Source organism: Charadrius vociferus, unplaced genomic scaffold, assembly GCF_000708025.1.
Source record: "Charadrius vociferus isolate BGI_N301 unplaced genomic scaffold, ASM70802v2 scaffold755, whole genome shotgun sequence".
NCBI classification, from domain to species: domain Eukaryota; kingdom Metazoa; phylum Chordata; class Aves; order Charadriiformes; family Charadriidae; genus Charadrius; species Charadrius vociferus.
Window position 1 is genome coordinate 202,769 of NW_009648446.1, and position 17,279 is coordinate 220,047.

Genomic DNA, 17,279 nt, shown 5'->3' on the forward strand with positions numbered 1-17,279 from the left:
GGCGTGGTCCAGCCGTCTGTCGGGCCCCCTGGCCTGACCGCGCCTCACCTGCGCCGGTGGGGTCCAGCTTCTTGTTGGGAAAAGCTCCTCGTCCTCCACCACCTCCCCGCCGGGAGTGGAGCCTCTTCAGGCCCCAGGCTGGGTTCAGCTTCCCAGGTTGCGGCCCAGTCTCTCCGGTCCGGGGCCGGGACGCTGCAGGAGCGCCGGCAGAGAAGAGGCAAAGGCAAAGGCAGGCCAGCTCTTAAGCTGGCTCAACAGGCGTCACTCAGGCCTGCAGCTGTCACTGCCAGCCGTGCTGTTGTGTGAGGTGTTACGTTCCAGCTTGGTGCTGCTCAGCCTAAGGAAAGCTTGCCGATGCCTAATTATCCTTCAGCATTTATGTTGTATCAGGAACCTCGCAGCCCTCGCTCCCCGACCATGTCTGCAGGCTCCTAATGACGAAGCGCGGTGATGAGCGTGCGATGCTCAAACTGGCTGAGAAATCCACGCTAGCTCCAGATTATAGCTGAGTATGAATAGCTTTAGTATTCCTGGGGCTTGGGTGTTATTAAGATTCTCTCTTTGATCTGGTATAGCATCTCATCCCTAAAGCCGGTGAGAAAAATTGATTGCTTTAATGATAAATGGAGGGAAAGGTGAGATTTATTCCACATCTCCCCTCGCTTTGCTCCTCCTTCCCATCATAAATTCTGACCTGAAACATGTTATTTTCTCATGCAATCTCACAGCATCCCTGTAAAACACAGACTCCATCTGTCCCTGTTATGGGCATGTAAGTGTTGGCTTGGCTGAAATTTTTTTACCTGGTGTACCTTAGTCTTAATTTTGGGGGACGAGAGGGTAGGCTTTGACAAATTACATCCTTTCTTCAGTAAGTTAACTGGGCATGACAATTTAAATTGTAATTTGGTTATTAAAGCATTTCCTCAGTGTCTGAACAATTCCAAGACTATCTGGATTTAATCAGAGGCTGTCTTACCACTTTTTGTGATCCACTTTTCATTTTATGGTATCATCAGACTTTAAAACAAGGTCATCCACAAGATACGAGCTTATGACACAAAACTGCTGTACAAAGAAGGCTTTGGATAGCACTAAAAATGAGCTGCAAATATATAACAAAGTCCTTTGGTCAGGCAATATTTCATCGCAAAACTTTCATAACCATATCAATCTTAAAAGTCGTTAAGAGTCTTTCACCATCATCATTCTCCTTTTGACCCAAAATGCCCTGGGGCTTAGGAATCCATTCTAATTTTCAGCCTAAGTTTATTCGTGTCCTGTTTATTCTTCTAGTGCCAATATCACCCTATAGCTTAAACAACTCTCACCTTCTATCATGTCTGTTTGCCATGAGAGAATAATTCTATCCTCTCAACAATTTCAGTTTGCTAGCCTAACAGTCATAGTCTCCTATTGCAGAATAGCTTTTCTGTTTGCTTAATTATCCTAATGTCACTTTTACCTTCATTTTTGCAGATGTTGCTGTTTCAGTTCAAGCTGTCCTGTGTAGGCATAGTGTTTTATATATATATACAGTTCTCTTACTCATGCGAGCACTTCAGCTGTGGATATCCAGGTACATATGGTCAATAAGAGTTTTTAAAAATTATTTTATTTGAGCTGTGTGTGCTGACAAAAAAATGTATCAAAGGAAACAGATGATATGTTGTTTTAGAGAATGTGACAATTACCAGATGATGCACTCTTAAAAATGCTTGGGCTTTCCAAACCAGACCTTTCTTGTGGAGTTTGTCAAGAACATATAGTGAGATACCAAATGGATTTTAGAAGATTGCCAGCTGAATGTGGCTAAGTTGGATGCTGACACTAGACAGTGGCAGAAGTGCTTCTGTGATGTGATCTTATGTTTAACTTTTAAAGGGCAGAACAACAGGTTTGTTCAGTCAAGGTTGCCAAACAGAATAATATTTTTGTTACTGGGCCTGGTTATTAAATACTTCTTCTGAAAAGAAGCTGTTCTGCAAGTCCACATAGGGGTCACATTTTGTAATAGTAATGTAATTTCTGTCGAGGGCTGGGTTCTATTTTCAGAAGCACACAAGCAGTACCCTGGCTACTTAGCAATGACCATGGACCATCTAGCTGCTAATATTAACACGTTAACCATCCTAGGGCTCAGCTGCAGTCTTTTCCATGAAGAATTCCCACTTCTTTTATGTATCTTCCTTTGATTCCGTTTTTGATACACATACTCTCATCTGTTTGACATTGCTCTCTGGGCCAGGAAGAACAGTCCTCTTAGCTAAGCGTCCTTATACCTTTTCTAAATACCTTTCCTAGCCTATTTTCTTTTGACTTACTTTTTGCTGCTGTCTTCTGTAAATGAAAGAAAAAAATCAGTGTTTCTTGTATTAACTGCAAGGTACTGAAAATTCATACTCTTTTTTGAAACTTTCTTTTCCAGTGCCATGTTCCTTTTCACGTTTTTTTAGCTTGTGCAAATTTGACCGATAGAGGAAAGATCTAATATTGCTGCTTCTGCACAGTGCTAATAGAGGGGTGCCAGTATACCACACTTGTAGCATACTTTTAACGTTTGAAGTTTGCATCAAGAAAGTGGTATTTCTCGAACATTGCTTATTTTAATCCTGTTGAGCCAAATTTGCTGCACTGGTATAAACGGGATTCTGGCAGAAAACCTGCATCAACCTTATTATTGAAACAGAAGAAAGATAATTTCATGCTTTTTAAATAATTATTTTCAATTCAAACTTCAAACAATTTTAGCTGCAATTCTAATATAGAAAAATGTATACTTTAGGAATTTTTAATATTTTAAAATTTTTGACAAGGCCTAGTTATGTATTTTCAAGGAAAAGAATTACCCATGAGAGACTCCAGTTTGTGCAATCTACCTTAGAACACTGCTTTTTAGTACTGCTACTATAACACATAGTGTGATGTGATAGGATGGCTTTATGGACAAAAGATGGGATATTTTTAGTCCTTAGAAACTTCACAGTTGTAAATTAATTACACAGGTTAACCTAAATAAAACCAGCCAACCACTTATATATACTGCACGGCTTTCTGTACCTGCCGTAAGTGAGGCTGTATGAAACACGAAGCAAGGAATGAACACTAAGAGGTCTAAGGGAACACCAAGGAGCTATGCTTACCCTTTCCTCTCTCTCAAGGGCAGATTTTGTACAGTTACTTTCACGGTTCCCTTGTAAATGAATTCTTTGTGCACTGCTTGACAGGTTTGAATAGTCAAGTCTTCCAGAAGGGTAAAAGAGTTTAACTAGATAAGGTAATTATGGTGTAATAGGATTTTATAAGATCATGATATGTAATCTGAATCATGTTTTTCTGCAGGAGTGAAAGAATATAGATCCAAATATATGCAGATCTAACATACAGAAATGTAAACATATCTACATATAAAAAATAATCAACTAGCTCCTTCCTCTTGTGTTCTCGTATTTTCAAAATTTATATTGGTATTAAACACATTTGCATTTTTAAAGAATTTCAGTGATTGAGTCTGGATATAGACAAGCTCAGGAATTCTTTGAATTGTTTCCTTTGCAGTTATCTTGAACCTCAAATTGTATGTTTGGTGTCATCTTCACAAATGTAACAGTAGTTCCTCTAGCAATTTAAGGTGGAAAATATAAATTTTTGTAGTGATTTTGGATGCAACACGAAGTCTAAAGTATAAAAATTAAAAGCTTGGATGTGCAGCAAAGCAAATTACTTGTTCAAAGGCAAAGAAAATTGTAAGGATAGGATGGATAGGTTCACTGAAAAAAATCTAGTTCTACTGTTCAGAACTGATTAAGGTGTTAAGACTGTGCGGTGTTATACTGATAGTGTGATTTTTTTCTGAATCCTGCAAAAGGGAGATGCATCTTCATATTTTCAGTCTTTTATTTGTGTTTGTATTCCCTTTTTTCCAGATTGCATTTCTCACAAAGCATTTTCTATTTTTGCTGATATTTTGTCTGCAGTAAACTTTCCCTTCCAGCTGTTGCATAAGTAGTACTATCCCCACTGATGCTGTTACTTTACCAGTCTTGCTTCTTTTTTGTTCCTTCTTAGGTATAATTTAAATTCAGTAAAGTGTACTGACATTTATGGATCTCCTTTTGGATCTACCCAGTAGATGTCTGGGATGTGTAGTAGAATGGATATTGGAGGGGGTGGTAGTTACTTCAAGACTATTAACTGTTTAATCTTTAGGCTGCAGGATGGCTCAGGCAGTTGGTAATGGGATAAAGATTTCCACCTCTGAATTGTGAACTCTGGGTCAGATTAGTAGGAACAGAATATTTCCACCATCTGGTGTCTGGTCAGTGACCCATATGAGAAATCGGTAGTCATCCCTGCTACTGGTGAACAGGTTTGCAATTAAAAAAAATCAACAAATCCACTGTGAGAATTATTGCACCACAAACGGCTCCAAATGAAGCTGAGGACTGAAAATCCCACTACAAAACTCAGCACAATGAAGGGAGCACAAGAAAATTTGTCAGTGTGGGCTGTCAAGAGATGCTGTTTCACTGGCAATAATCAGTTTTCGGAAAACTAGTTTTTTAAAAGCAAACAGCTGACAATTCTTGGCTGAAAATGACAGCAGCTTGTGAGAAAAGTGACTTGATTCTTCTGCGATGCAGAAAAGCAGATATCAACATCAGAATCCTTTCTGGTTGACATATGATGGCGATACTCAAACAGGGCGTAGTTCAATTGCAAGAGATGCTTTATTCAAATGTAAAGAGTTTTTTGCCTTATCGCAACCTGAGACAGGTTAGCTCAGGCTGACTTAATGGCTAATAGATTACGAATCAGTACCCCACGCTGGAATTCTTTGTCACATGGCACTTCTGAACACTGCATCCATTATCTGTTTTAGAAATAAAGTCAGATGTAATTATAGAATCTGTGATTTGGACTAGTGTCTGAATTTCTGTAATCTTCTGAAGCAATTTGCTATCTGAACAAAAAAAGCCCAGTTAAATAGCCACTTAAGAGAGAAAAAAACCCAACAACCAACTGTAATATTAAAAAAAGGTTCTATTGAAAATTACTATTTGTAATTCTAGTCTGTTATTTTAATATGAAAATCATAAACCAATACTAACCACTTCAGAGCTTTATTTAATTTTCCTGAAGCAAAACTATGCTTTTAGGGTGCTAATTTTGAGAGAAACTAAACACCTAGCCCTTAATAAAGAGATTCAGGAAAACGTATGAAGAATTTAGGATCTGATTTTCTGGGTCGCTAACACTGTTTTTGTTTGAAATCAGACTTCTGAAGAGCGATTATCATCGTTTCACACCCATAACTAATAATAGGATGAGATAATAATACAGTACGCATTTATCTTCGCATAAAACCCATGCTGTGTCCAGTAAAAATGAACGAAAAGTTATTTTTAGGTAGCTTTTCCTGCTTTCCTGCCGCTGACCAGGAGGTGGTGCCCACAGACCGGCGCTGCCCGCCCGGTCCCGCCCGGTCCCAGCGCCCCGCGGCTCCGCGCATCAGAAACCCGCCCGGCGGGGGGATAAGTTTCAGCGGGCTTTTCGTTAGGCCGGTCAGTACAGTTCAGTCAAACGCAGTTATACTCTCTTAGTTGAGGTCGAGTGTGTTTTTAGGAAAGCGGGAATAGCAAGAAACATACTTCTAGAACATACGTATTTTGTTAATTTGTTCTCTCTTGTCTTAGCTTTATGTTTTGAATCCTTTTTCCAGTTTCTTGAGGCATCTACGTGCTTAATACTTTCCTCTTGCTTAATTTTATTCTCTTTCTCAGTAACTGATTTTTTCTTTTGCTTGCTGCCCCTTACTGTTTCACACTTTCTCTTGAACTTCTCTCAGACATCCTTACTGAGATGCCCAGATGCTGTTTATTTTTAAAGATTATCCAAAAAAGAAGAAAAGAGAGGTATCGCTGAGATACCTGAAGTATCTTCAAATAAAAGCTGTTATCTGTTTTTCAAACCTCATTCATAGCTTTGCTGAAATTGATATTCTCTTGCAATTGTAAGTGTCTCTTTCATACACACAGATACACCGTCGTTTCCCCCCCGCCTCTTTATTCATTTATGTTTAGTGCTGTATACCTATGCTTATCTTGTGGTGGTTTTATCTTCTGGCAACTTCCTACCTCATGAGCTATGGATCACCCAGGCATCATAACCTTTGAATAATTTTTCTCATCCACAATATTGAGAAACAGAGCCTGTAGATTTTCTTTGGAACAAATGTAGTTTGTTAATTCTCACTATTAATAGTTTACAAGGGCAGTAGGCTTTTAGAACAAATACGTTTTGCAAGCTTTGTAAAATGCTGTACCTCAGAGTGGTGTAAGGTAAAGATTGGAATTCATTTTCCGTGTGTATGGCAGGGATCTTCAGATTTCAACAACAGGCTGTGGTGGGTGTGATCTCACCAATGGTTTGTATACTGGGATTTCACTTTCATAGCAGCTACAGAGTACATAATGACTTTACATTCTGGGATACAAAGAAGTTGGCTAAGACATTTCACCTCAAATATGTGCTTGTTTTGTTAGGTCTTTAATCTCAGAAGCATACAGATCTTTTTTAAAAAATATTTGTCTCTGCTGATTCTGTTACTGAATAGCAAACAAATACGGCAAAATCATCTTGCCTTCCATTGCAACTATTTTATTTAACTATTCTTGTTTCAGAAACTTTACTGAAGGTACTATATTTTTTGTGCTGCCTTCTATACATTCATTCTCTTCAATGTAATTTATTTATTTCTCCCTTTAATCCCTCCGTGTCCTTAAATCTTTCGGTTCAGCCTAATCCTTCAAATCCTATAATTACTCAAACAAAGCATTTTAACCTTGTGGCCTTCCTGGACTCTTGCCTATTGCTTATGACGTGTAGGTCTCGCTTGACTAATGATGTTTACTGCTGCGTTTTCTTTCCTAGGATACTCATGGAAAATTTCATGCCACATAGCTCCCGTTTATAGCGGGGCTCAGAGTCACAGTGTTACTATGAACATTGTAAAAATTGTGGTGGCTGCTTTCTGCTATTAGAACAATTGCTTCTTTTAGTCAGAACTTACAGTTAACCTTGATGTAATCCCGAATAATAGAAATCCAAAGCCTAGATTTTGATTTCAAGTAACTATTCCCAAGTTCTTTGTGTCTCTTCAACAAGTATTTTTTTACATACTGTGTAAGGCATATAACCAGTTTAATTCAGGCATCTAAGAATGACAGCACTTGTTGGGTTGCCTGAATATTTTTCTAAACACTTCATAAACACATTGTATTAATTTCCCTTTGGATATCCTGAACAGTAGGGTGAGGACACTGGTTTATGGCACTTACAATTTTTCATGTAAGGTATATTTATAAAGTAGTAGTTAAACTTTCATTTATTTTATTTTATTTTATTTTATTTTATTTTATTTTATTTTATTTTATTTTATTTTATTTTATTTTTTGAAAGGGTAATGAGTAAGCCAGGCTCTGACTAAAATTAATCAGTGGTTTTGTTAATAGGAGTGGTATTTAAAAAGATGATGAAGAATAATTTGATATAGTGCTATTAAGGGGAAAAAGGAAATAAAGCTATGGCAGGAACTTTAGAAAAGGGTTACAAATTTTAGTGACATGCGGTACTGAAAGAAAATTACTTGTTGACAATGATGAAAGCAAATGTTAATGTCTTAAGGGACTGGGTGATAGTGAGGTCTGAAAGGTGCAGAGGAGAAAAGAATATATAGACAGAAAGAGAGTGGAAAGATATCAGAGAGATACTAATAAGAGGGGTATCAAATTAAACTTGTGAAAATACAGGAAAACAAATACCTGGAATGTGACTAATGGGCCTGAAGGAATAAAGGAAGTATATATTAAATTTCCTGATTCTAAATGAAAAAAACCACAACCCAATCCTATTTTCAACATTAAGCATCGATGTTAGGGAAAAATTCTAAACTGTTCTGGATATCTTGTGTAGTGAGAAAGAGATTTTTTGATAAACAGAAAAGTCATGAAATCTGCATCTGTATTCTGTGTTCAGCTGTTCGGAAGCTGTCATGGAAGGTATGTACACATGGTTATACAGAGATGTACATAGATAGCTTGAATCCTATAGGCTCAAATAGCAGGAGACCGTGCTTGTGACTGTTTTTATGACCTGTGAGCGAAATTCTCTAACAAATGTTTGAGCCACAGTTTCTGGTCCTCAACTCCGTGCTTTTTATGTATAGTTTATACATCACATATTTACCAGATGTACATTGAATGATTTTCTTCTAATGTATTACTTTAAACTGCCTACATAAACTATTTATAAAAATAAGCTGGGAGGACTTTTAGTCACGCGGGTCTTGCACGTCTGGACCTGACATAGATTTATGGCCTTACCTTTTCCAACATGTCTTTGAGAGAGGTTCTGCCTAAGAAAAGATGAGTTCTGCTTATAAGGCACGCTAAGCCCAGCTGGAAACAACAGAATGCCTGGAACTATTTTCTCAATACAGTTTCTTGGGAGAATATTTTTTCTGTGCTTGAGTAACCGAGCCTAAGCTATTGAAAATAAAACGTTTGTAAACCAGCTGTTCCTTTTTTGTCTTTCCTTTTTTTTTTTTTTTTTTTTTTGTATCTAGAATAACCAAACAGACTTCTAAATTCACTTTCTCATCCCATTCCCAAAAAGACGTAATTGTAGGTAACAGAAGGGGGAACAAACATGATAAGAGATAGGATGTCGGAGAAAAGGCATTTCCAGAGAAGAGGCATTAAAAAGACATGCACCGTACAATCTGCGGAGGAGACATATGAGCTCGGATTTCCTCCCAGTCAAGTCGATGAGAGCAGAGCTGTCTCATGAAAAAGTTTACTAATTAATGAAGAGCACTGAGAAAGACACAGTACTCAGCATATGTTTCTTATGTTCCTAAATACAATGAGAAGATTAAAGAAACTGAAGCAGCAATTAAATGCAGATGCTGTGGCAAAATATGTAGGTAGAGATAATACAGTTTTTTAGACCAAGCTAACACTGTTGGAAAAATGGAGATCTTTTGGGACAGACACAACTTTTGTGCATGAGAACCAAGAAAAAAAATGTCTGTATCAGCACAGATTAACTAAACACTTGAGTTCACCTCTACAGGATGTTAGACAAACAGCACAATATGATGTGATATAATATAAATGAGAACAGGATTTCAGTTAGACTAAAGTTAAAATGTTACAAATGCAGATAATTTAAGGGATAAGATTGTAATTGGTAAGAACATAAAAACATGGCACCATTTTTACACTGCTGTTAGACCCATTATTTTCCTCTTTCCTTTAGTGTTTCTCACTGCTAATTATAATACCCTAGATTTACCGAAAATATTCTTGACTACTACGTTGCTTGACTGTTCAAGAGAACTCACAGTGACTACAATAGCTTTGAGCTTGCCATTGCTTGCATGAAATTATTACAGCTGTGAAGGGAAGTTATAAGTGAATTAAATCAATTTAAGGACCAGCCATACTTGTTCACAATGAGCAGTATTGAATCCCTTCAGCATTTTTAGTAATAATCATAATAGGCATAGTACACAATGAAGATCAGAAGTCTACTATTATTAGAACAACAAAGCACCATCCTGGTTTATTCATTTTAGACCTGCTTCTTGCTGTTACTCACTCATTAAGTGAGCAAGAAGTTCTGGGATATTTTTCTCTTTTCAGTAAATGTTAGCCACAGTACCTTAACATGAAAAATCCTCTGTGTCTATTCTAGAGCTTAATCTTTTACAGAACCTAGGCCTGTCTTCATAGCTCTTTCTTGTTGTTTAGTTACCATCTTCTTACTCTCTTTATTGAAGCCTGTCATGACAAAAAATGCTAATTCCTCAGGCAGTTTTGATTTGACTAGTTTTTAAGCTTTTACTTGGTTTCTGCAAGTGTTGGCTATGACATGATGAACGTTTTACCACTTTTCTAAATGGTAAGGAGATATTAGGTTCTATTTTTATTCTTTTAAATCTGGCTCCATTTATATCCTTTCTGTGGATGTTTACTCTGCTGGATCTGTATTTTGCAATATTTCCTTTTTTGGCTACAGTTTTTCCAATTTAAGTTTAAAAAAATTGTATGGATACCTTGCAGGCTGAGCTTTTTTCTTGAAGTAAGGGAAATAAGTCTGTAAGCAGTCTGATTTAGTACTTTCATATTGTAGGCTACATATTCTGTTCTTTACATGGTTCACTTCCATGAGATACAGATTTGGAAGATCCATAAATAAAACTGTTCTTCCTGTCTTTTTTATTATCTTTTTTTTTTTCCCTGTGTACCTGCTCCTTTGTGTCTGCCATCCAGATTGTCCCTGCAAAAAGGGGAGGGAGAGCTGTGAAGGGGCTGCGTGGGAACCTCCAGATGTTGTCTGCATCTTGTAGGATCTGTCTATTTTGGTCTGTTGCTATGGGATTCTTTGCGCCTCTCTGCACTTGGTATGGAGTGTTGCCTCCTCCTCATTCACATTTTAATAGAGTGTGTTATGGTGTGTTTAATGGCAATGGCATGCTTACACTGTCACATTACTGGATCTCAGACAATACCTCAATTTTTATTTTTAATTTTACTTTTCAATGCTGTCATTCTTAAAGAGTTTTTTAAACATAAATTCTGTGGCTACTGATCGAAGAGAAGCTCTGTGGAGACTTCTAGAACTATTTCTATTATTTGCTGGTTTATTTAAAAACATAAGGATTCAAAGCAGATAGTTTCTGCCAATCTTTGTTAAAGATATAGGGCTTGTTTCCATTCAGGGTTGTCTACTTGATGCCCTGGGCTCCATAGGAGACAATTTGTCATAACTTAAGTAAAACAGCTATTCTCAAAATCAGATTCAAATAGACTATTTAAGCTGTTTTTAAGCTGCAGTGGAATTAAAATGTGAAATACAACCTAAAATGCTGTGGTTGAGACAATCCCTTTCCAACAGTGAGCAAAAATAGTATGCAGCTGTTAGGCTACAAATGTGTATTGAGGCCTGCAAAGGAAGAACAAGGTGAGGAAATGTCATTTTAACTGCAGTACTGCAGTACCACATCCTAACAATCTCATCTGATAACTCTCTGTTCTCCTGTGCCTGTACTGTCTCTCTGTCTTACTTATAGTATAGAAAGTTTAATTCTGGGCCTAAACGATCTCACACGTGTTAAAAAGAAGCTGATTATAACTCCAGTTTTTATTGTACTTGGGTTCTAAGCCTGTTATTCTGCATCACTCCACATGGTGTCTTCATGGACTGTAAATCCTTAAAAATAATTCAGAAGCCAGTTCCCTTCGAATCCAGCCTTTCATTCTTCTTCCCTTCTCTTCCATGCAAATATATATTAACACACAGCTCGTGTCTGACCCACTTGTGCAATTTTACAAGATTGAAAGCTATTTACTTTGATGGCTGGCTTTTTTTTTCTGAAGGAAAGTGACCTAGTAAATGAATAACTTTAAATTTCTTCACGGAGTTACGACTGTTAGGAGAAGTTGATTTTATTTTTGAAGGCTTTGAAGGGATTCTTCTTTACTTTCCAAGTACATTCAGAAGCAATGGTGTTCAATACGGTACTGTAGGTGAGCTTCCCGAGTAAGTTAGTGGAAAGCAGTGGGTGAAGAATTCTGCTAGAAGAAACATCAGAGGAACGGAGTTTGTTCAGCTTGGAGAGCAGAAAGCTTGAGCGGATCCAGTAGCAGTCTTCCAGCACCTGAAAAGTTAGCTATGCTGGAAAAGGAGGTGCTCTCTTCTCAAGCATGTACAGTGACAGGCACAAGAGGCAGCAGTCAAATTGCTTCAGGGGAAATTCCCTCTGGATGTGGGAAAGATTTTCTTCACCATGAGAAAAGCTAAACCCTGGAATAGGTTGCTCAGAGAAGTAGTGGAATGTCCCTCGCAGGAATTACTCAAGACTTGCCTTGGCAGAGCCCTGGATAACCTAATCTAAATCCCTGCTTTCAGGAGACGTTTAGACCAGATCACCTCAAGAACCACCTTTCAACCTGGAGTCTTCTATGATTGCATGATTCTTCAGGTTACCTAACTTGTAAATTCAAAGGTCTGAAATAGTCTATCTTTAGGGAGAAAAATCAAATATTACTTTTAGTGTGCTGGTGAATTATTGGGATAAGGACCCAAAGCACAGTGGTATATGATGTATAGAAAGACAGAGAGACATACAGAAAGACATGCAGAAAGACATACAGAAAGAATATGAGATACAAAAATTCATCCAGTCAGGCAAAGTCCTTCACAGGCTCCTTCTCCCATTTCATGACAGCATGCAGTGAACTTCTTAGTTACTGAGACTGTGGTAGAATGGAAATAAGCTTCTTGGACACTCCCTAGACTTTAGAAAGCCAGAGTAGCCGCTGTTTTCATGGGTATTGGAGAAAGTGTCAGAGTGCATGGGTCATCTCTTCTACTGCAAAAGTTGTGTCTTCCCACCTAATCTTATAATTCAAATATTTGCTGTTTATAAAGCAGCCGGATCTTTTGGCTTTGCTTTATCAAGAATAAAATGATGATTTTCATAGATAAAAACTGTGTGGAGACCTGGGTCAGCTATTATACAAGCTAAAAATTATTTTTTTTTTTTAAGAAGAATTTTAGGATGGAAACAAAAAAAGAGAAGAGATGACTTTTTAAAAATAGGTAACTAAAAGCATGGCAGCTAGTATATTAAATTCTTTGTGTATATTAAAATTAGAAAACCAGTATAAGAAAGCCTGGGATTCCTCCAAAAATCCAGGTATAGAGGCAGTATTTCAAAAGATCAAGGTGAATGTAAATGAGAGGTTTCACTGAATTAGGATTCATTAGTAGTAAAAAAAGAGAAATGCCTACACTGCCTTTATTTGGTGTAGAGAAGGCTCTACAAAGCATGAAGCATAAAGCATAAAACTGTAAGTTAAAGGGAAATGGATACATTTAAGAAATTAACATCACAACAAATGGCCAAGGACAATAAAAGACTTGGAAGCCACAAAAAGCAGGTGTCAGTATGCCTTTTATGTAGCCAGTCGCTGGTGTTCCAGGTCCAGAACCATGTGTTACATCCCTCGTCTCCCTCTCCGATGCATGGGAACATCAGAACCTTTAAAAGATTATTTGAACATTTTTGACTCTGAATAGGGAGCCAACTCAGAAACAGTAAGCAGATGAATATGCCTAACATCCCACGCCTTAGTGGAGCAAGAATACTTCGTATACGTGGCAGGCAAGTTCTTCATATATTTATCTCCAGTTTGTGTCTGCTGCTGTGAGTGAGTACTGTGACTGTAACGGTGATGGTGGCAGTGGGTTGGTACTACACACAGAGTGTTCCCTGCTGTGATAGGGCTCTGTGTCCCAATAGGTAGACTGGGTAGGGGCTAAAGCTCTGTTAGCTGTATCCACATTCCCCCAGTTTTTGCCCTGCCTGCATCTAGATATTAAAATGATAGAGTATCCTGCACTATTTTATTTCAAAACCCTGCTGCAAGAAGCGCCTATAGTACCTGCTGGTCCAGAGTATTTTTTCACCCAGAAAGTGGTAGACGTAGATTTGGTGCACTTCTTAACTGAATGGAGTTGAAACTCACTGCTTTCCTGGAAAATGTCTTAGTCACCAAATTATTGGCTGCACTGGTCGGAGGGCGCTTTCTTGCTCCTCTGAAGCTGTCTGACTGTAAAGAAAAAAGAGCAATTCCAGGCTCTGGTATAGAATGAGAAAGTCCAGAAGGAAATATGCTTATTTAGGGAGTATTCTGGAACTTGCAAGGTGTTGGTGCCTGTTTACATTAATGTTTCTGCTTTTTCTATTAAGTATGCATTGACATTTAAAATGCAAATAAAAAGATTAGGGAGCAAAGCATAGATTTCCCACCCTCCCTGTCCCCCCAGCTGAACTTCCACTTTCCAGATAGTTTTCTCACCCCGAGAGTCTTGCATTCCTTCCTGCATGGAATCATGCCACAGCTCCAGCAGGAAGGGAGGACTTGGTAGTGTCTCACAGAGGAGGCAGAGCTCTGAGTCAAAGCTTGTAAATATTCTGAAGCTTGTAAATAGTTTTATTATAATAAAGCATAAATTAACTTACATGCAAGACAGCAACTTTTAAGGAGGGAGAGAGTTCTTTCTCTAGGTCTTTGTTGGGATGCAAAACTAGCTCCTACTGCTTATAATGAAAACGTTCCAGTCTCTTTAGGAAAAGAAACCTAGAGTAATGCAAGATTCTTCCCTATGCTTCCTCCTTCCAGGTACTTGTGGGATAAACTCACAGTAAATGAAATCGTAATTTTGCCCATAATGTTCTTAAATCCCACTGGCAACTTGAATACATCACTGTCCACAGTGAAATAAATGACAAAACTTTCTTTGTTTTTGTTTAATAGTAAGTCAGGATTTCACGCTTGGAGTCTTTCATATTATGTTTTTGAAGTTTGGCCATCAGCTGGTGCAAAAGTCTGTGTACAGACATCTCTCATTCCTCTTGTTTCATAAATTTAGATACTCTATGTCAATGTAAAACCCCCTTAAAATCTTATTTGTTAATTCATCATTTTTTCTTCTCTTATCACTTCTTTATCACTTAAGCAGGCTTCTGTTCCAACTGCTTCAAGTAAAGTTCTTGAGGATCTATAATATGATTTAAATGAAAGAAGATTTGGGGCTGAGACTCCCTTTTTCTCTGTGGTTTTGAGAATTCCCAGGTCAACCTTGTTAATACAGCAATGAGGTGCAAGGGGTGTGAGCCATTAATAGGTGCCACTGGTTCATAGCCAGTATGTTTAAGTTAAAAGAAATTTGCAGATGCTCACAGAACCACCATTCCATGAGCTCAGTCTGCAAAACAAGTTTATTCTTAAAAAACTCCACTTTAGCAATATCGGAAAGAAAGAGAAGCTAAATCCCAAATTCCCTTAAATGAGCAAGTCAGTAAAGTAAGTAAATGGGTGATGAGTAGGGGTTTAATTACTGTAGTAGTAATTTTACATTTTAGTAAACTGCAAATGTGGACAGTTTTTAAGAGACTTTTCACAGAAGACAACTTGTGAAGCATAGTGTAAAATAGCACCCATTTTGTTACGGTCCTTGATAAAAAACAGTAATTATCATTCAGTGAAAATAAAACAATCCAACACCACATATATTTCACATTATTCAAATTCTGCTTTTCAGAGAAAGTGATTAATCCCTCCATCCACCTTTTTATCGCATCCATCAATAATGTCTCTAAAGTGTACAGATATTACTCATTTTCACCACAACTCTGCAAAAGAAGGAGATATTATTTAACTTACTTAACGAAGGGGAAACAAAGATATAAAGGACTGTGTTCACACTATCTATTGTGATCTCAGTTCAAGATAACAATTTGTGGTTTAAGCCAATCACTCTTCAGGCCTGCTAGACCCTGGCTGCCAATTTTGCCAGCAAAGGGAAGCTATTTGGTATTATGAATTGCACATCAATCTTGTGAGTTTATACTCCATTAAGAAGTTTGAATACTGTTCAGAAAAATCAGGTTAAAAGAAACATAAATTTTGAGTGTCTAGCTTGGGACATTCATGGTGTGATCTCTTTGCTGAACTTGGCATTAAATGTTTCATATGTTTAGACATGCAATGTATTTTAGGTACATTTGTGACTGATCAGCATTTTTGCACACCAACCTGAAGGTGCAGTTCAACCAACCTGAAGCAGTTCCTAATATTTAAGTGGGTGATTTTACACTCAAATAATATTTTCTTAATGTATTTTTGTGTGGATTATTTCTTAGCTTGAAAAAAGAGAACTCAAAAGACCCAAACTCCCTAGTGCAGCATCACAGTGAAGCACAGATTCAAAGAACGGAAACCCTGCAAACTGCTAAGCAAATGTATTGAGCTAACAAAATAATCCATAATAATAATCAATAGAAAGTTGCAATTTTCTCTGTGGAGTAATTCTGGAGAAGAATGAGGCATGTAGCTAGTGGGTTTCACAGATAGTTATTGGTAGCAGCATTGACAATCTCGGGCACTTCTATTTAATTTCAGGTTCTGGAGAGCATTCTTTTGGTGGACACAGACAATTTTGTTTTATTTTCTCAAACTGGTCTATTTTTAACGGGATGGCCAAAGTTAGGTGAATTTTCCCAGAACAGTGAAGTTATCTCCCTGATAGAAAGACCAGTGTTTTGTTTCTTTTTATAAAGCATAGGAGCATAAAGGTGACCAGCATTTGAAACTGAAAATCATGCCTTTCTGCCTAGCTTTTTTCTGAAAATTGATGACATGCAATGGTTGAAATACAAAGAGAAACAACATGGAAAATTTTATGTATTATATGTATCCAATCAACTTTATGAGAGAAGAATTTAACGTTTAATTTAGAGATTTCTAGTTCTGCCCTTTCTCTTCCATCTGACTTGCTGTTCTATTGTTTCTTTCATGCTGACTTGTTCTAACTTGTCTTTTAAATTAACAGCTGTTCCAAGGTGGGTTATTGGGATGTTTGGCCAAGTGATTGCACTTTGACCCCTCCCCTTACCACTTGATAGGATATTTCTGCAAAACAGAGTGCAGATCTATGATACAATGAAGTGCACACAACATTTTAAAATTTGTTTAAATTCTCTAGCTTTTCTCATCTTTAAGCCTGCAAAATCCTTCCGGAATTTTTCTTTGCAAGACAGAAATCAAAGCAATGATAAAGTCTTTTTTGATGACATTTACTTTGGAAATGAACTCATAAACACTGCTGTTAAACTTGGCTGTTTTAACATATTAATTCACATGGGATTTCTTTTGGATTCCATATGGCCAAAATAGTTTTGTTTTAATAACAATGCAAGTTGATTATAGGTTTGTTTAGTCTATCAAGTAGTTGGCTATTTGTACTATTTATACTACTATTTGTAGATCAAATAAACTCTAGTGACTTGCCTCAGAAATTTCGAACACCTCTTTTAAGGCTAAAATTGTAGCAAAGCCCCTGAAATAGTGTTTGATGTAAGTGATTTTTCAAGCAGTGACAGGTCAAAGTGACAAAAGGGGACTTTCTTCTCAGAAGTTAACGAGTCTTTTCCTATTCTGCTCTCATTTACACTCTGCCTGAAATTCTAGGAATCTTACCTGTCCAGCTACTGCTTTTTCTGTAAGAAAGCCCCCATGGCTATAATCAGCATGGGTTTTATAAATCCCTTTCATAATGAGGTCTGTTGCGAAGTAGCAAAAATTTCTATTATGAACTTAATGAATATCTCTGCCAAACCCATAGAGAAAAGAGAGCAAACACAG